The sequence below is a fragment of the Rattus rattus genome, chromosome 17 (genome assembly GCF_011064425.1).
Source record: "Rattus rattus isolate New Zealand chromosome 17, Rrattus_CSIRO_v1, whole genome shotgun sequence".
NCBI lineage: Eukaryota > Metazoa > Chordata > Mammalia > Rodentia > Muridae > Rattus > Rattus rattus.
Window position 1 is genome coordinate 17,145,582 of NC_046170.1, and position 20,544 is coordinate 17,166,125.

At 45.5% G+C, this 20,544-nt stretch overlaps 1 protein-coding gene across 1 annotated transcript in view; it reads right to left on the reverse strand.

The window, feature by feature from the left end:
• The window catches only part of Rnf150 (ring finger protein 150), a 226,529-nt gene that overhangs the window by 13,584 nt on the left and 192,401 nt on the right, over positions 1-20,544 (reverse strand). The gene's annotated exons all lie outside the window — the stretch shown is intronic.

The window sequence follows — 20,544 nt, forward strand, 5'->3', positions numbered from 1 at the left end:
GGCTTAGTACAGAGTTTCTGCTTGGGCTGAATTAAGTGAGACTGGATTCCCTGACACTTGTACATTAATTTAGATCATGTAGGCAGACCTACGCCTTGCTGTGATCTCTACTCACTGGTTTTCATTCTCTGTGACCCTGACCAGCAGGAGAAAGAGTTCCTCCTTTTGGCAATGCAAGCATGGTGTCTTTACCATGTGACTGGAGGACAGGTATAACTTTAGCTTCTTCAGTTCTCATTAGACTTTGACAGGGCACAGAGGGAAATCTTGTGAACATTCCTGTTGTCAGTGGCTGTTTCACAACCCCCCGGCTAGTTATCAACTGCCGAGGGACAACTTAAGCTTCCAGTGCCAGGCGGATGGACGTTTCTCAGCACATGTGAATGTGATTGGTACAAAAGGAGCATGGGGGGGACTGGAGAGATGGCTCAGTGGTTAAGAGCACCGACTGCTCTTCCTGAGGTCCTGAGTTCAAATCCCAGCAACCACATGGTGGCTCACAACCATCTGTAATGAGATCTGATGCCCTCTTCTGGTGTGTCTGAAGACAGCTACAGTGTACTCATATATAATAAATAAATAAAATATTTAAAAAAAAAAAAAAGGAGCATGGGGAAGTTAAGGCTGTCGGAGGGTCCAGACTCACGGGTAGAATCATGTGGGCTTACTTCGTAATTATATAAAAATGTCTACAAATCTCATTTGTGTAGCCATTAATATACTTAACTGCCCACTCATCCAACAGGCATTTGCTGGATATCACTAGGCATTTAATACTTTAGGTGAATGGTGTGGAGAATATAAAGATGGCCCTGTCATTAAGTTAAGTTTGACCCAGTAGAAGATCTCTATCTATCTATCTATCTATCTATCTATCTATCTATCTATCTATCTATCTATCTATCTATCATCCATCAATCTATCTCTTTATATATGTTTATATATAATAAATAATATAGTAATATATAATGTAACAATATATACATGCACACACATATAGATATACACATTCAACACAAGAGAATTCGTGTGGGGCTGGAGAGATGGCTCAGTGGTTAAGAGCAGTGACCGCTCTTCTGGAGGACCTGAGTTCAATTCCCTGCAACCACATGGTGGCTCAACCATCTGTAATGAGATCTGATGCCCTCTTCTGGTGTGTCTGATGACAGCTACAGTGTACTCACATACAATAAAATAAATAGATCTTTTTTTTTTTTAAAAAAAAAGAGAATGCATGCTAAAGGACAGGTATAAATGAAACATTAGAGAAGCGACTGGGAGGGTAACATTTCATCTTCTACCTGATAACCAAGAGGATTGGTTCATTGGCTATGCACACGTGGTGAGGGTCTAAGAAGTATTGGGAAGTGTGGGGACAAAGGCTACTGTCAGTTCTTTCAAGAGAATCACTGCCACTCAAAGCGATCAATAAATTTCAAAGCATATGAGTGCGCATGGCTTTGTTAGGTTTACTTAGAAAAATAGGACTAATGATAAGCTATGGTCCATACATCGAGCATAGGTGCTTTTCCCTTTCTGTCTTCCTTAGGGTCCCTTCTATTTCACAGGGTGTGTGCAGGTGCACACATGTATGTGTGAGCGCACACACGAGCGCATGCACACTAAGAATCTGGGAACTACATTTCTCAGACTCCCTCACTCACCAACTTTCTCTTAGCCAAGGAAGTTGAAGGGCAGGAGGACTAGGAAGGCTGTTTCTGGTCCCTGTGACTCAGGGTCAGAGGCAGCAGGACACTGGCTTCCTTCCTCCTGGGCTGCAGAGTTGGTGACATCCCTAGCAGGAGGAAGATCTCCAGCAACAGTAAAGTGGGTTTGTGCCGAGCTTTGGGTAATGCCCATTCCCCTCTCATTCTTCCAAAGACTTTCAATTATCATTAATAATAAAGTTAAGAGTTTACAGACTATGTAAATCAGTTTTTCTTGAACACAATTTGTCTCTGGCAATTTGCATATATTTTAAGTTTAAAAAACCCTTATGTATAAGATGAGTACTTTGCCTGAATGTATGCCTTTACCCCATGTGTGTACCCGGTGCCCACGGAGGCCAGAAGAGGCCGTCAGATCTACTGGAAACAGAGTGGCAGACTGCTGTGAGCCACCAAGCAGATACTGTGAGTCAAACTCAGGTCCTCTGGAAAAGCAGCCAGTGCTCTTAGCCCCGGGTTAGATCGACTCAGGAGCATGGTTAGCTTTGGTGGCTCTGACGGTGTTCACTTGTGCAGCCTCTATTCATGCCCAAATTCTTAAAAACCAATACAAAGCCCCAAACCCAACCTGAATATTTCTGTCTCTTCCACACATTTTCTCATAGCCAGCCCTTCTATTTCAACTTGACCGCAGATAACATCTGATTTTAAAAATCCCACCAGGCTCTTTTAATAACAATTGGTATTTGGAGCTTGGTAGTTCTCTGTGTGAGAGATCGTCTGTAAGTTGTAGCGTGTTTTATAGCACGCTTGCTCTCTGCCCACTGACTGAGATTTATCTTCAGACATTGCCAAGTGTCCTCTGGGTGAAGGAGCCACATGCCCCCAGTGGAGAGCCATGACTTTAGGTCAGCCTGTTTTCTATCTTACATGTTTTAGCACAGACAGGGTTACCTTCACTTTGTAAGGCCAAATAATATTACACTGAGTCCATAGACTGCATTTCCTTTGTTCATCCACCCACACATGAATAAGTAAGTCACTTCCAGCTCTTAGCTGCTGTGAATAGTGTGCTGTGGGTGCATGCAGTGGTTCCTGAGTTCTGTTTATGTGTTTGCCTGTGTGGACACACATACATGTGGATGAGGGTGTGTGTGTGTGTGTGTGTGTGTAGGTATATGTGTGTGTGTATGTATATGTGTGTGTATGTATATGTGTGTGTATGTGTATGTGTGTGTATATGTGTATGTGTGTGTATATGTATGTGTGTATGTATGTGTGTATGTGTGTGTATGTATGTATATGTGTATGTGTGTATGTATGTGTGTGTGTGTGTATATGCATGTGTATGTGTGTGTATGTGTGCTTGTGTGTGTATGTGTATGTGTGTGTATGTGTGTGTATGTGTGTGTGTGTGTGTGTGTGTGTATGTGTGTGTGTATGTGTGTGTGTGTGTGTGTGTGTGTATGTGTGTGTGTGTGTGTGTGTATGTATGTGTGTGTGTGTGTGTGTGTATGTGTGTTTGTGTGTGTGTGTGTGTGTGTGTATTGTGTGTATGTGTGTTTGTGTGTGTGTATATGTGAGTGTGTGTGTGTTTATGTGTGTGTTTGTGTATGTGTATGTGTGTATATGTGTGTATGTGTATGTATGTGTGTATGTGTGTGTATGTGTGTATGTGTGTGTATGTGTGTATATGTGTATGTGTGTATATGTGTGTATGTGTGTGTGTATGTGTATGTATGTAAATAGACATGGATGCTGAGTGTTATCTGGGATAGCTTTACTTTACCTACTGAGGCAGGGCTTCTCACTGAACTCAGAGTGCTCTGATTTGGCGAGCCCAGGTAGCTAGCCTGCTCCAAGCGTCCTTGTGTCTACCTTCTAAGTGCTGGCATACGGGTGGGCTGTCGTGCTCCCTTGGCACTCACAGGTTCCGGGGATGTGTACTCTGCTCTTCTGACTGCACTCCAGCATGTCCCTTGCCGAGCTCTCTCTACCCTCACTATAAGGGAATTTTGAGGCTTTGACTTCAGTTATTTCAGACCCAGGCCCAGATATAAGACAGCTGTAATTTAAATTTTCTAATTTAAGTTTTTGAGGAATGCCCATACACTTTTTCATATTGTTGTACTAATTCACCCAACAGTGCACCCTGGACAACAATAAACAGCACCAGATTTTGACAGCGGCTGTCCTCATAGGTTTACGGTGATTAAGCTGTGGTGGTTTGACGTGCATTGCCCTGATAATGAGTTAATGCTGAAGACCTTTGCGAATCATGGCCACCTGCATATCTTCTTGGCAGAGCTGCCTCTTCTGCTTGGGAATGGTGTATAACATGCTCCCATATCGGGGAGTTAGACTGGATAATATTTTGAAGATTTCTGCATGAATAAGGAAGACTGGCCTGAGGTATCCCTTCCTCGTGTTGTCTTTGTGTTGATTTTGGCATCAGGGAGAAGATGCCCCACTGAGCTGAAAGTAGGCTTTCCTCTCCGATTTTTTGGGGGGCAGGGGGGAAGAGTTTGAGAGAAGTTCTATCATTTACCCATTTTGAAAAACCTAGAAAGATGTTCTGTTTTCTTCGTCTTAGTTAATGTGGGAGAAGGAGGGTAAGCTGGGCTCAGACGGGGCCAGGATCTGAATGCTAGGTTGAAACGTTACACTTCATTTAACTTATAGGGCTGACATTATGCTGCTACTTCCAGAAGTACTTGCAGAGAATGAAGGACAGTGGTAGAACATCGGCCCAGCATGTATAAAGCTCTGGGTCTAATCTCCAGAGTAACACACACACACACACACACACACACACACACACACACACACACACACTCACTCCAGCAATGCTATGTCAGCTGTATTATTAATATATTTATCGTTGTAACATCTTCATTGGGAACCTGCTTTGGTCTTTCATGTGCAGCCTCCTAGGGCTCCTGCTTCGCTCAGTAACATGCTCGCATAGGAGTGAAGCCCTCCCTTTCTAACCACGGTCCCGTTGTTTCTATAATGCTGTATTTCTTCACCGATGTTGGAGGTAGGTCAATGTACCCGTGTTTCATAAAGGGATCGTTACCACACGACCGTCAGATACCCATTTCTTGCCATCTTGTTATATGATACGACAGCAAAGGAGCCAGGCGAAACTGGAGGACAGGACTCGGGAGGAACTCGAGGTCTGGTTTAAAGGCCAGGTCCTAGGACACAGCAAAGAAGGGTCCCTTACTTTGCTCTAGCAAGGGTTGGAGAGGGAGGGACAGAAGCAGGAAAATGCCCTCTTACTCAGCATGTTCAGAAACAAGGAAGTATTTAAACAGGAGATTCAAGAAATACAGAATCCTCGCAAAATATACAAACGGATTACAAGCTACAGAGCTAAGGGAAAAACCTGAGACCCAGCCCTGACCTGCATGTGTTTGGCTCTGCGCACAAGACTCGTTTTACATCAGCCTGCTCGACTGCCAAGGTCAATTGAAGACTGGCGGTATCTTAAATTCCTGACTGTTTTGACCACCTGCTCCCTTCAGCAAAACACAGAGAGGCCCATCTAAAAGGAGACAGCAGATCTTTTGTGTAGCAGAAAGTTTGATCTTATTACTTCCTCTTACGCGGGCCCATAGTCTACCTTTGACCGGTTTGCAAAACAGTCCACAAATGGTTCATGTGGGGTGCAAAGGAAGGCCTCAAAGTGTGGCATAAAACTTGACTGTGTAAGTCTTAGTTACAGAAAAGAGGATTGATGATGTGGGATTGTAGCACAGGTTAATATCCCAACCTAATCTCTGAAGTTGACTTAGTTGGGTGTGTTTTCGTACCTTCCTGGGAAATCTAGTAGATCCTATCTAAATGTATTAACAGTGCAGTGGGCAAGCCAGGAATGCTATGAAACCATAACTTAGCCCATTCCTTCAGCTTACAACCATTTCCACTAGCTCTTGGCGTTTAGAACAACAATAAGACTTTGAACTTGTGTTCCCCATTTGCCCCTGCAGAGGCAGGTTCTTGCCCATGTATTTCAGGTTAGAACTGAACAAGTACACAGAAGCTAGGGAGTTCAGCAATGTTAGGGCTTAGAGGTGACAGATTTGCTCCAGTCACATGGCCTTTCTCCATTGCTCCTTTACAGGGACAGGCCGCTTCTCCTCGTCTACAGTGTCTTCTGCTTCTTGGCTTTGTGATTTGCCTGGTAAAACCGAGAGCTTTGACGTCTCCAGTGAGTCACCCACTCAGTCAAGTTAGGTGACACACAGAACACGGGCTTGCTTCAAGAACGGCTAGGGTATAATGGATTCTATCGTGGTGATGGCGGATCTGAAGCTGTTCTTTATCTTCACCGTGTTTGGATGAGAGAGGTTGCTCTCCTGATGCAGGGAAACACCCCAGGAGTCACACTCACAGGATAGGCCAAAGGTTCAGTGGCTCACCGTTGGCCTTCTAACCTACCAAACAGCTCTTCTGGCTTGCTCTCAGTTGTAGAGCACAGTCACAAACTTTTAAAAATATAAGAGTTTTCTTCCTCCCCGTGAAGGATTGGTACATGCCTTCCTGCCTCTCTTGTCCTTCGGAATCATTACTGCCTTCTCTGAATGAGTCTCCACTGATTTCGAAAACCATCAAACTTTAAAAAAAACAAACATTATCACCTCGTGGGTTTTCCATATAAAATGGAGCCATTGCTTAATGAGACGTTCTCTTGGCATTTTCTGCCTCTTGAATCATTGTTGGGAGAGCTGCTTCAGCAGGTAAAGGCTTCTGCTATTCCAATCCTGACTGTCTGAGTTCAATCCTCACGATCTACATTCTTCCCTGGCCTCTACACATACTTTGTGTTGCTCTCCCTGAATAAGTTAAAAATTGTGGTGCTTCATCAGAATTTGATGTTCTTAAAAGTCTCATGGTCACTTGGGGTGTGAAGACATTAAAAACATTCCCAAGCACAGGAAAGAGCATGAGAGGTAGAGGCAGTAAGGGTTTCCATTAGTAAGCGTGGACTCTTACTGATATGCTCAGGCGAGCCCTTTGCAAGCATCACGTTAAACGGCCCTGATCATTTTTCAACCCTTTTCTTGCATGACCTTATTTTGACTTGATTTTGATAGTCATAGCTTGACAATAGAGTGTCCACTTCTGTCCTCGTCAGTAGGATGAAGCTCCTACTAGCCAATGGGCTGCCTTCATCACCACAAATTCCCCAGCAGAGAAGAGTGTCCCTTCCCCCAGGCTTTAAACCAATTCTCACCAAACGATCATGCAAGTCTCCCCTTTAGCAAAGCAATAAACCAGTGACAATCCCAGAGCTGTTCCCATGGAAATTCAGTTTTTGTTGTGTGCCCTGCTCCAGTCAAACACTCACAACTAAGATTTGACATAGATCCTTACAGTATGTTACAAACATGTGCGCCTCTGTGTGTGTATGTGTTCACTGTTCATGCAGATAAACACATCAAAGAACAGCCACTGTTTTGGGTGTTACCTATAAAATGAAAGCATATTTTGTGTATCCTGAAACTTGGTTTTATAAGATGAATCATATTAAATATTTAATTCTCACTAACTGCCAGTGGCTAGCTTCTCTATCAAGCAATATGTTCCTTTGGCTTTTTCATTTGTTTATGGGTCGGGGCAGGATCCCACTTTACGGCCAACTGGCCTGGACCTCACTCTCTATGTAGCTCAGGCTGGCATCAAACACATGGACAATTCTCCTGCCTCAGCCTTCCAAGTACCGAGATTACAGGCATGGGTCACCATGTCCAACTAACTTGCTACATTTTATTTGTTTGTTTCCCAACAGACATCCAAGTCATTTGTAATTTGTATTGTTACAAGACAACGCACATGCTAAGCACACATTCAAGCTGTATCCTCTGTACAAGCCAAAAGGAAAATCCCCAAGACTCCAAGAACTCCCAAGACCAAGTTCTCAGACCAAGTTCTTAGCACAAAAGAGATTTATTTGCCCCAGAGGGACAGAGGGTAGGGATAAAGAACAAAGGCGGGAGATAGAGGAAAAGGAAGAAGGAGAAAGGGAAGGGAATGAAGGAGAGAAAAGGGGGCAAGGGAGGGGGGTATTTATCCCAGAGGGGGAGAAAGGACTGCTCTGGATAGAGAGGGGACAGATGTGGCAGATAAGAATATGGTGGTTTATAAAAGTACAGGGGGTGGGCTGTGTAAGGATGAGGTGTTTAATTTTGACTGGGCATGTTGATTAGGAGAGCCAAAGGGGGCTTTTGATTGCTGGACTGTGATAGCTGGACCTTGGTAGTCAGCCTTAGGAGGAGGGGGAAGAGGCCAAATAGGGGGACAGACCTTGGTAGTTAGCTCTAGGAATGTAGTCTAATAGTTTTCTTTTTTTTTCTTCTTTGTCTTTTGCAAAGAAAGTTAGCAAGGCAGAGGGAATAATGGAGCCAGGCAAGGCCTACCAGGGCCATCGCTCACCTTGCTAGGGTCCCTATGCACATGTCAGAGTTGTATCCCTTGCTCAGTACACAGTAAAACTGCATTCCCTAGTGTGATGTACTGGGAGGCTGGGCCCTTAAGGGGTCAATGACTTTAATTCAATCAGTGCCTAATAAAAGAACACAAGGGCTTGAGTACACGCTCTCACCCAGCCATGTGGGGACATAGCAAGAAGGCCAGACAGGAATCAGAACCCATTGACATTGGGATCTTGGAGATCCCAGCTTCAAGAATTAGGAGAAGTCATTATTCGATGTTTAACCCACCCAGCCTGTGGTACTTGTGACATTATCCTGAGTAGACACATTCAGTGTGGTTTTTTAATGTGGGGATTTCAGGTTCGCTATTGAGGCCAGCTTTCTTCCTCCCCTTGCTTTTCGAACTTCTTGAAGAGTCTGGCAAAGCGGCATCCAAATGCTACTGTGCACTTTATTTTCCAGAAAATAAATTTCTAATTAATGAAAGAAATGAAGGGTATAGAGTACCATTCTATATCCTGGGTCCCAGGAGACTCATCACAATACTGTGTAATGCCTAGGGCAGAGAAGGAAGGAGGGACGGGCAGCTCACAGCACCTGGACAAAACCGTAGAGTTGGTGGCCAATAAATAACTAATCAACTGTTCAATTTCTCAGCCACTGGGGAATGCAAATTAAAACTGATTTAAGATTTTATCTCACCCTATTTGAAATGGCCACCATCGAGAAAGCAAATGTAAAGTGCTAGCCAGGACACAGGGAGAGAGGAGCCCTTTCCATATCCGGTAGGACTGCAAGCAAAGCGTTTCAGGCCCTCTGGAAGTCCTGGAAGTCGGTCTGAACCCCACGTTGTGCGGCTAAGCCCTGCGTGTATATCCTCATGCACTCAGAGGCTGTTGGACATCGGTGCTTATTAAAGCTCCATTCACAGCAGCCGAGGAACAGAAGCAGCACAGACATCTATAACAGACCTATCAATGAATAAAGAGATGTGGTGCATGGCCGCAAACGGGACTTCACGCAGTCAGAGGGCAAAGTGTGATTGTGACATTCGCAACTGAAAATTGTTCTGCTGGACGAAAAGACTCAGACACCACAAGACAACCGCCGCATGATCTCACTCCCCACGTGACCTCCAGATTTAGATTTCTACATGTGTGGGCGTACCGTGTTTGTGTAAATTGTGGAAGTAGAAAGGGGAGAAATTTTAAGGGAAGGAAGGCAAAAGAGAAAAGCAGGGAACAGATTCGACACAGAAGCGGAAGGGGGTATTTCGGGGGAGGTGTGGGGACTAGCAAATAGGAGGACGGGGGAGGGCAAGGCAGGATGGGTGAGAGTGAAGTAAAACGACAGAAATGTAGGAAAATGCCACGAGGAAGCCCTTACTTCTTGTGCTGTTGGTTTTTAAATTTAAACCAAATGAAAACAAACAAAGAAAAGCAAGTTTCGGTCAGACTGTTGGAAGCCATTTTTTCATGACATCAATCACTGTCTTCCATCTTGTCCTCTCCGTGCCCCTCCTCCCTGTTGCTCCTCCTTTCTGTCTTCCACTCTCCTCCACCCGCCTTCGTTTCTTTTGCTTTAACTTCTAATATCCTTTCCCATCCCTGAGGCTGTCTCTCAGAAAGGCAAGGCCACTGCGTCTCCAACTCTGCGTAAGAACCATTCAAAGTGTCAGAGCTTCAAGAGAGGCAAAAGACTCAAACCCAGCTCTCCTATGCACACCGATGTTTTCAGGGTCTAGAAAGACCTAGGGGTGGTGTTTGTTTGTTTGTTGATTGCGTTGTTTTGTTTTTTGCCTGTCCCTTTGGTTACATCCTCAATCTCTGGGCTATCCAGGGGTGGGCTCCCTCTTGTGGCTGGACCAGTCATTGGTTGGTCACTGCTACAATTTCTGTGTCGCCTTTACCCCAGCACATCCGGTAGGCAGGACAAATTATAGGTTGAAGGTTGCGTGGCTGCTTTTGGGTTGCCACACGGGGAGGTGCCAAATCTTACTGCAACTTGACATGCTATGTTTAGTTGATCTTCATGGGAGGCCTGCCTTTTTTTCTGAATAGAAATGGAGGAGGAGTGGATGGGGTGGGAGAGGGGAGGTGCAAGGGAGGGACTGGGAGGAGAGGAGGAAGGGCAAACTGAGGTTAGAATGTAAAAATGTATGAATAAATTAATAAGATATAACTGCCTAGGGTCTCTTTAGAGTTCCTTGGAGGGTCGGTTGCTGCGAGGAGGTGAAGAACAGGCAGATGCTGCTGCTGGTAGTGGTGGTGGTGGTGATGATGATAACGATGATGATGATGATGATGACGACGACGACGACGATGGTGATGATATTAACAAGGAAGGTGATGCAGTAGCCAGATCAAATTTCTCTGAGCTTTTTGCTGACCCATTGGCTCTCACCCCATGTCTCTTGGTATTTAGCGTGGTGATATACAGAGGCAAATGACTAATTAATACAGTCCTGAGTCTTTGTTGGGTCCATTTGTCAAAGTACTTCATTTGCTCTACTAATCAGATCTTCATTTCCTTGGCTAATCAGATCTCTACTTCCTGGAGAGCCAAAACAAAACAAAGCAAACAACTCAGGGTGCCTCTTCCTCAGAGGACGCCACAGGAAGGAGGGGGTGGGGCGGCGCTTCACCAGACTCTGGGCTGGCTAATGCATGCTTTAGCTGGCAGATGCATTAGCTCAAAAGCAGCAACCGAGAGTTAAAGATTATTTCTTCACTACAGTTCAACTCAGCACAGGGGATTGATTTTAGGACTCCCCGAGGACACCGATGTCCTAGGAGAACTGTTATATAAAACCTCGTAGTACTTTATAAAGCAGGCACACATCCTGAGTTAAAATAATCTCTGGATTGTAGTGACACAGTATAGATGCTATGTAAACAGTTATCCTGGATTGTTGAGAGAATGAGAATGCGTGTGGAGTACAGATAGGTCTTTTCCCTTTAAATACTTTCTGTCCATGTTGACTGAAGCCACGAACACAGAACGCAAGGATGCAAGAGCTAGTTAGACTGGGTTTGATTTTCCTGTACAAAACTCAAATGAGGGAATGGGGGGATGGCTCACCTGGTAAAAAACCTGCCTTGAAAGCACAGGGGCTGGAATTTGATCCTCAGAACGCACTTACGAAAGCTGTGAGTGGTGGGTGGTGTGCGTTTATAATTCCAGGGAGACAGAGGCAGGTAGACGAACCCTGCCTACTTAAGCACTGGGCCAGTGAAAGACGGTCTCAAAAACCAAGGTGGACAGTTCCTGAGGAAAAGTACCCAAGGTTGTCCTCTGTCTCCTCCACTCTCACACTCATGCATGAACACACACATACACACGCACAGACGAATGGTTACAGCTAATTCATGTCCTCCACCCATTGCAATTGGCACTATGCTAACTCTGTCTCTACTGAATGGGTTGGGGACCCCATGTGGCTTGTTTTCTTGGCCCTAATTCCTTTCCACTGAAAAGGGGCAGATCGGAAATGATGTCCTCCACTTCAGAGTCAATGGGTGGTTCTGCCCACCGTGACTACCTTCCCTGAAGCCTTTGTCATCCCCAAACCCTATACATCAGATTAACGGTACCGCTTCATTTTCAATCTGAACATCCCCACCACTCAGACAGCAGGAACCTGTTCAGCATAGGCGGTCACAAGCGTCTATCCCCAATGCTATGCAGATAAGAGAAATGCAGCCATGAGCACTTGCCCGATGGGATAACTGAGGAAGCATCTGGACCAGTTATGTAGACCTGCTAAAGCCGAACACTGGAAGGGGACTTGGTCTTTTAAATCCAGTACCACGTGGTGCACATAACACAAGGCATGATGGCGAACATAGGAGAGACAATGAGATCCAGACATGCGGGATGCCTGGGGGGTTTACAAGATTTATGGGGACAGGAAGCTCCATCTGCCTCTTTCCACCTCCACTGCCTCGTTAGGTACTTTTCTGTTTCTCTAATGATCTCCGATTCCTGCTCAGTGCCTCCCTAAGGCAGGACCACCTGCGTGGACTTCTGTCCTTGTAGCTGGCAGCGCTGGCTGTGAAGGGGGCCAGAGTGAGGCTTAAGATAGAAAAGGTGAGAAGCTGGCAAGGTCTCACTGACGACGGGTGGGCTGCCGGGAACGGAAGACTGCACGAAGGATGTACAAACGAGCGGTTTCCCAATATTCTGGAAGGAAAACTCATGATGGAAACCTTATCTCCCACTGCGTCTCAACGCATGTTGACAAGGCCAACCCTCTGGACAAGACTTGTGGGAGACCCTGGAATTTATCACAGGAGTTACATGGTCTTAGTGTTCCCTCCCTAGCCAAAAAGCTATGTGTCCTTCTTTCTCCCTTGTAAACTAAGGAGGCCTCTCCAAACTCCTTATTACACAGAACCTGTAGCAGATCTGGAGAACGAGACTGATTTTTTAAGAAACCGTGCATGGCAGAGTGACTTCTCCTCAGTACACATCTGGGTAACATCTGGCAGAATCTGCACTCCTTCACCGCAGTGCCAGTCTCATCCCAGCTCATAAATACCAAATCGCCCACCTCTTGGCCAGATGGCTTTTTACAAATTAACGGCACCGACTTCCAGATTAGCTTCCATGGAGGCGCCTTAGATGTTTTCAGAGTGCCTCATTATTGCTTTTCCCTCCAGACCCTTGAGATGTTTTATGAGCTTTCTGGAACAGGAAGTTGTTTTGAAATGGGCATGGATTCTAAAGATTAATTTTGAAGGTATCATGCCGCTGCTCTTCGGTGGAATTCACCGGTGGTAGTGAGTGCCTTCCTGTTTCTTTTTCTTCTTTTAACTTCAAAATATATAGAATGACAACCCTTAAATGCTTATTTTAGAAAGAGTCCACCCCCACCTTTACTCTTGCTCCTATATTTCCTGGTAGCACACAATCAATACATACGCTGAGCTTACATTTTTGACAACTCAGCAAATGTTAGGGGTCCCATTGTCTCCGATAGAAGTATCCGATTGCTCACGGATGTTACCCTGCTACCTTTAGGGTCTTTTCTTTTCCTGCTTGCACCTAGATTATCTTATTGTGTCACAAAGGAATGTCTGCCGGAGACTCTTTCCAGTGTCTCCTGCAACTGAGGGATGCTTTGCCAACAACAGTGAGTACAGTACAGAGTGGTCAAAAAGCCACACCCACTGGAGCTCACGGTGTGGGTCACGGGTGCCCAGCTTCGTGAGGCCCATGATACTGAGGAAGCATCTTCAGTTCAGGAGATGCTTGTGAAACTGACCCCTGGACCCCCGCAAGGAAGCTGCTGATCTGGCAAAAGGAAGCCTGGGCCTTTGAGTATTTCACAGTATAATCAGACTTTCTAAGCTAGTGGGGTGAAGGGTTAGGCTACCTTTGGCTTTCTTTCAGTGCCCCTTAGGGAAAATATCTGAGTAGCAGGTCAGAGGGCCAGAGCGGCACAGAGCTGATGAGACTCCTGGTGCTTTTACCTCAGTACTTTGATTGTGAGTCCAGCATCAGAGGTAAGTGTGGTTTCTATCTGACAGCTGTGGAATAGAAGATGGATTTATACATAATGTTTCTTTAAGGAGAGGCTGTATATTTAGACACTCCGATGCCTCTGGAACAAGAAATACATTGTAAGCATGGGTGTGTAATGACAGCAGATCCTGAGCATGTGTGTGAGAACAGAAGATCCTTAGCATAGGCACTGAGAGGGAAAGTTCCAGTCATCTACCTTAGACAGAGAAACTGCATTAGACTCTAGAGAAGACTCACTGTATACATCATAGAAGCCACAGGCCACAGGTGCACGTGTTGCTAACAATATTTATTCAATATAGAAAACTACAAAGAAATAGGTCCTACTATTATGACCCCACTTTAAGTATCAAGTTCTCAGACTGTATATGACTTTTAGAGAGAAACTGGATCTCACTATGTAGCCCAGGCTGGCCTAGAGTTCACTATGTAGCCCAGGCTGGTCATAGACTGGCTGCTATCTTTCTGCCTCGACCTCCCAAGTGCCGGGATCCAGCCTGTATTTTCTCTCTCCTATCTTTGGAAGGCTTGGAAGACCACGTTAGCCACTAGGGTAATGTTTTTAATTTTGACTACCTTGAATCCAAAGAAACTGGAAAGGATGTCTTGTTGCCTTTTTTTTTTCAGTAGCTAAGTGGTTAACTTGATTGCCTCAAAGCTCCAGTTTTCTCACTAAGAGTACCAATTAAAAATTATTTTTTAGATTTTATTATTTTATGTGTATGGGTGTTTTGCCTGCATGTCAGGCTAATATATCTGTGATTGCCTGGTGCTTGAGGCCAGAGGGCATGAAATCTACTAGGCCTGGAGTTTCAGATGGTTGTGACCATCATGTGGTGCTGGGAATCAAACCTGGGTCCTCTGAAAGAGCAGCATGTACCCTTAACCACTGAGCCATCTCTCCCCCCAATTGAGGGCTGGTTTCAATTCTTTCAGTCACCCCTTGCTCTGTTGGCTCAACAACTCATCTCGGTATCTAAGGTGTTTAATGTATTTTCTCTGTTCAAAGCACTGCCTTCTTCTAGCATAATTCAAGAATTAGTAATTACGCTCCCAGAGCAAGTGGATGTAACCTGTGAGCTGTATGTCAGGTCCATAAGTTCTTCACAGCAGAGGGGCTGTGGCATGGCAAGCTATGAAAGGTACCCTGATTCCTGGTTGAGATAGGTTGAAGCCCCGGGGACCCTAAGGGACAGCAGGAGCATTCCCAGTCTCCTAGGAGGTCAGGCCCCTCTCACATAGATACAGCCCCCCACAGCTCCCTGTAGAGAGGTTTGAGACAAATCAGTCAGGTAAGGGCAATGCCCCAAGCCCCTCCTCCACAGGGGAGGATGTGATAGACCAGTCACATAGAAGCAGAACCACGCCCCCAAATATGTAAATGAGGCATTCCCAAGCTCTCAGGCCAAACCAATAACCTGCTGTCAGACCCTGACCCTTCCCAAAACTGTATTTAAGAATCCTATTCAGGATTAAAGGTATGTGCAGGAATTACTCCATTCTGTCATAAGAGCTGTAACACTGCCACTTGGGGAAGAGATCTGTTCTCCTGAAATTGCTGCCACTCCTCACCTGCTAGTGAAACTCCTGCTGGCTCAGCCCAGCCTGAAGAAGCGGCAGGGCAGCGGTGGAAGCAGCACCATCAGTGGAGGCAGCGAAGCAGTTCCCCTCCCTGCCCCAGTCTCTCCCCTCTGCCTAAACCTGCACACCTAGCCGGACCAGAGATCTCTGAGGAGAGCCTCCAGTACTCAGGCCAACAAGGAGCAATGTGTAATAAAAGGACCAATAGCTTCCTACTTCCCAGAGCAATGTTGTCTGCCAAAATTAAGCTCCTGATCACGTGGTATTTACTCAAAACTGTGAACCTCTCTACTTCTCTTTATACAACAAGAACAAACTGAAAAAAAAATGCTTACCACGGACCAAGTGCCTCACATATTTTCCTGACACATAGAAAATATACTTATTACTTCCCCTTTCCCCCCAGATAAGCAAAAAAAGGATGAGCTGTTTGCCCAAAGTTGTGCAGTCAGTATGTAACTGGGCTGGGCCTTGAGTAAGCCTTGTGACCAAGAACTTCTTGACAGAGGGCTACATTAGGGACGGGTGACTTCAGTACATTTTCCTGCTGTCCAGAAAAAGTCACACTCCACTTTCTTAGTTTCTTAGTGTCCTTTCGACCCCCCCCCCCATTTCCTGAGTCCTGGTCAGATGAAATAGTTCTGTCATGAGGCTCGGTCCATCCCTTAAGTTAGAGACTGCTTGTGCTGTGAGGAGGCCGTGCTTGTTGAAGACGGTGAGCCTCTAGGTCCGAGGATGAAACAAAACGATACGCAAACTGGATTCTGGAGTTCTGACTCCGATGAGCTAGTTTAATCATGAGTCACAAGCAGGCATTTCAGTTATCCTTGCTGGGACACGTCTAATGACAGTGACACCAAGTTTAAGGTCCTGGGTCGTGTGTGAATATGTGTGGGTAGGCAGGTAGGTTATGTGCACGTGTATCTATATTCATGTATTTTATATGGGGGACCTATGTCTGTATAAGTACTGCTTTAGGCATACATGTCTATTATGTAATATGTATGCACAGACATGTGCGAATATAGACTGTATACGTGCATCCATATTTTTGTGCATTGGTGTATTCACATACATTCCACAAATGCGTGTGTGTGTGTGTGTATGTGTGTGTGTGTGTGTGTATTCTGTCTATTCACCTTACTGTATAAATTATGTGCTATTTCTTTAATTCACTCTCTCTGCATTAAGTTTGACTTGTCAAATCTAATTTTCTAATTAACTGCTTATTTAAATAACGACGACAGTGTTACAGCATTAGGCTCCCTAAAATATACATTCTCTGTTCTCTCTCACAGCAGGTGCTTGAGAGCAGCCATGACTCTTCTGCACTGGCAGCTCAGGCTGAGGGCATAGATCTTTGTTTATAGAAACAAATACTTTGTTTCGTTAATTTTTCCAATGGGATTTGAGCCTATAAATCTACTAATTGTTCTCCCTGCTGTGAATGTTAGTTACCAGGGAGGGCTGGAGCTGCGTGTGCTGTTACAACCTCTAGGTGCACACGTTGTTTCCCTGCAGGATTTCACCCATTGCTTCATTTAACGAGCTATAGCAGGAAAATTCAAAACATGGCCTTCTGCAAGACATCAGTCACGGAGCCTGAAGGTAGTTCTGTTGCCCGACATTGTCCCTAAATCCAGGGTTGCAAATCCGCAGGCAACTACAGAAGACATGGTCTGTCTCAGAGCTGTCATGACTCTGCGGGAAGCAATTGTTGCCATGAGGAAAGAAGGCGCATTTCCCAGATTTCCAGGGTCGGGATTCAGCTTCATTTGCACACCCTGTCATACTTAAATGTTGACTCCCAGCAGAGCTGCAGCAAGAGAATTGGGATAAACAAAACCAACTCCCGTGCACAGTGCCTGGGAAGTCGTAATGGCTTTGGATGATGAGCCAGAGGAGTGGTTACTGGTGTACACACACGCACGCATGCATGTGTGTGTGTATGTATATGTGTACATTTGGTGTGTATGTGTGCACATTTGTACACATTCGCATGGGTGTGTGCAACGGCATTAGGGAATTGGGCCTGACTCTCACTTTGGATCCTGGTGTACACTCTAAGGGAAGCTTTCGGAGTACGGAAGTCTGTCTCTATTCATCCCAACATTCCCAGACATGTCTATACTATACTAGAGAGTGGGTATTCCAACTGATAAAAAAAATCACACATGGGCCCTGCGTAGGTAGGGAGAGGAGAGTTTGGTCAAATCATTAGAGCATGATCTATTTTCTTTTCTCTAGCAGCGTTCCGTGCAATGTTCTCATCCCAAAGGAGGCGGGAATCTCGGTAAGGACCACCACAGAGGAACCCAGTGAATTAGGTATTTTTAGAGGTCTCACTGCGAGCTTGTTTGCTCTAAATTTGGAGCTGTATATCAGTGGCGTTTTTTTTTTAAAGATTTATTCATTTATTATACATAAGTACACTGTAGCTGTCTTCAGATACACCAGGAGAGGGCATCGGATCTTATTACAGATGGTTGTGAGCCACCATGTGGTTGCTGGGAATTGAACTCAGGACTTCTGGAAGAGTAGTCGGGTGCTCTTAACCGCTGAGCCATCTCTCCAGCCCATCAGTGGCATTTTTAACCTTTTCTTTTTCGAGTTGTCCTCTGAAGTCCAGTTTATTTCAGCAAAGAACAAGACCTGGCAGATTTGCACTGACTGGTGAATCCATAAATCAGTGTCCTAGGTCAGTGTGCTCAAAGGACCACCTGGGGTTACGGGGCGAGCACCAGTCTATTAAAGACGTCTGAACATCACTCTGCCCAGATGTGAAATGCAGGACGTCTGTAGTTTTCTCAGTGAGTACATAATGCTACAGGCAGACACTTCCACATCTGAGAAGCCATATGCAGGCACACTGAAAACACTGTGCTGGGCTCTGTGGGAACGCAACATATAAAAACCATAAATGTATTTTATGATCAGACATGGGTCCTTTTTCAACGATTCCATTTTATGTCTATGCAAACAGTCTTCCACAATCTGAATAAAAAAATCTGAGGTCCAGAGCACGCAGATCCCAGGCCTTCAGATTTGGGGTACCCAAGCCAGAGAGAGAGAGAGAGAGAGAGAGAGAGAGAGAGAGAGAGAGAGAGAGAGAGAGAGCGCTGCATGGAGTGGCCCTTCTGAATTACCTTCTGGGAATTGACTCTAGTGGGTTGCTAATGGATTGGTGGGCAGTAATAACTCTGATGACCTGAGAGCTTTCACTGCAGGCGATGCTAGAGGAAGGAGGTATTTTCAATGACCTCATGCTCTTAAGGACTGTAGTTAATGTCTCCGTAGTTCTCCATGATCAATTAGTAAAAAGACAAGTCAGTACAAGCATGCCTGGTGGGTCACTCCAGAGCGAATGCAATTCTGAGAAGGACAGGGTGACCTCAGGTCTCAAGTCTCACAAGCAAACCGTTTAGAATGTAGCTTACAGCCATTAGGCCTTGGGGAAACATGAAGAGTCTATCAAGAAATTTCAGGGGTGGGGTGATGACTCAGTGAGAAGAGTGCTTGATATGCAATTGTAAGGAACTGAGTTTTAATCCCCAACGCCCACACAAAAATCTGGATATGGCTTTGCCCCTGCCTTCGGTAGGTGGGGACAGGAGGGTGACTGGGGCTTGGTGGCTCCTAGCCTAGCTCCAGGATCAGTGAGAGACCCTTTATCAAGGGAAGAAGTCAGGCCAAAGATGGATAGAGTAGGACATCCGGCATCCTCCACATCCACACACGTGTGCATGCACCACACATGCAAATACACGCATGCACACATGTGCACATGGACACATACACTATGTGGACACACACATGTGCGCATGTGCACACAACAACAACCACCAAAGTCATGAAGTTAGTGCAATGGCAAATTATCTCTTGGCTTGACAGAACCCATTAAGGGTCACGCTGATATTTCAAAACAAGACCGAAGAGCTTGTTTCATGAAGTGATTTCTGAGCTTTTGGTTTTATGGCGTTTCTAAGGTTCTTGCAGGAATTTATGTGCAGTTAAGAGCCTTTCTCCAGGGCAAGTCCCCTGCCTCTGCGCCTTCATATCTCGCCCCTGCTCTTTTTTTTTTTTTTTTAATTAACTTGAGTATTTCTTATGTACATTTGGCAAACATCCCCTTCCCCCCCCCCCCCTTCCTTATGGGTGTTCCCCTCCCCCCCCTCCCCCCATTGCCGCCCTCCCCCCGACAGTCTAGTTCACTGGGGGGTTCAGTCTTAGCAGGACCCAGGGCTTCTCCTTCCACTGGTGCTCTTACTAGGATATTCATTGCTACCTATGAGGTCAGAGTCCAGGGTCAGTCCATGTATAGTCTTTAGGTAGTTTGCCCCTGCTCTTATTCCCATCTCTGTCATGTAGCACACACCACATCAGAGACTATAAATAATAAATGACCAGTCCATTTTCATAGGGCATTAGCCATGCTCTTTCTTGCTTATGACTCGGGACTAGTTGATCATTGTACACCTCTATCCCATGAGAAATAGGGTCGCAGCATTCTTGCACAGGAATTAGATCCAGGGATGTGTGCTCCAACTTGAGTGCCCTCAGGAGAGATATTTAATTCTTGACTAGCAGGCAAACATACATGGTAGGTACCATAATACAATCTCCCTCATCTTCAATTCCTGCTGTTGGTTACCTTGAGTTTACCATATCCAGGCAGTGGTGGCACAAGCCTTTAATTTCAGTGCTTGAGAGGCAGAGGCAGGAGGAGGATCTAGGGAGATTAAGGCCAACCTGGTCTACAGAGAAAGTTGCAGGACAACTAGGGATACACAAAAAGAAACCCTGCATTAAAAACAAAAAACAACAAACTTAATGTATGCAACCATCCATCCATTCATCCACACAACATCCATCCGTCATCTATATCTGTCTATCACCCATTTATCTACCTGTTCAACCTCCCATCCACCCATACATATATGTATATGTTCAATATGAACTGACTCTAGCTGTAGGACATAAACTCTGTTGGTATTTGGAACATAAAAATAAAGCTTTCCTGTAAGCAGAGGCTCCCAGAAAGAGCCCAGGGCTGCGGCTTGTATGAGAAAGGGCAACTGCGCTACCGTTTCAGCTGCCTCTGCTCAGTCTTTGCCACCATTCATTTCACGTGAAGACAGACAGGGGACGGATGCCACAGAGATCCTCTGTAGCGTGGCCCGGAAGGAGCAGAGGGCACAGCTCCTATTGGCTTTCGTCAGAGGTACCGGAAGGAGGGTGATCTTGGAAGTGAGGTTGCAAGTTCTCCTGAGATGCGGGCGCTGCCTGTGAACAGAGACACGGGCCTGCAAAGATTCTTAGGAACCGTCTGT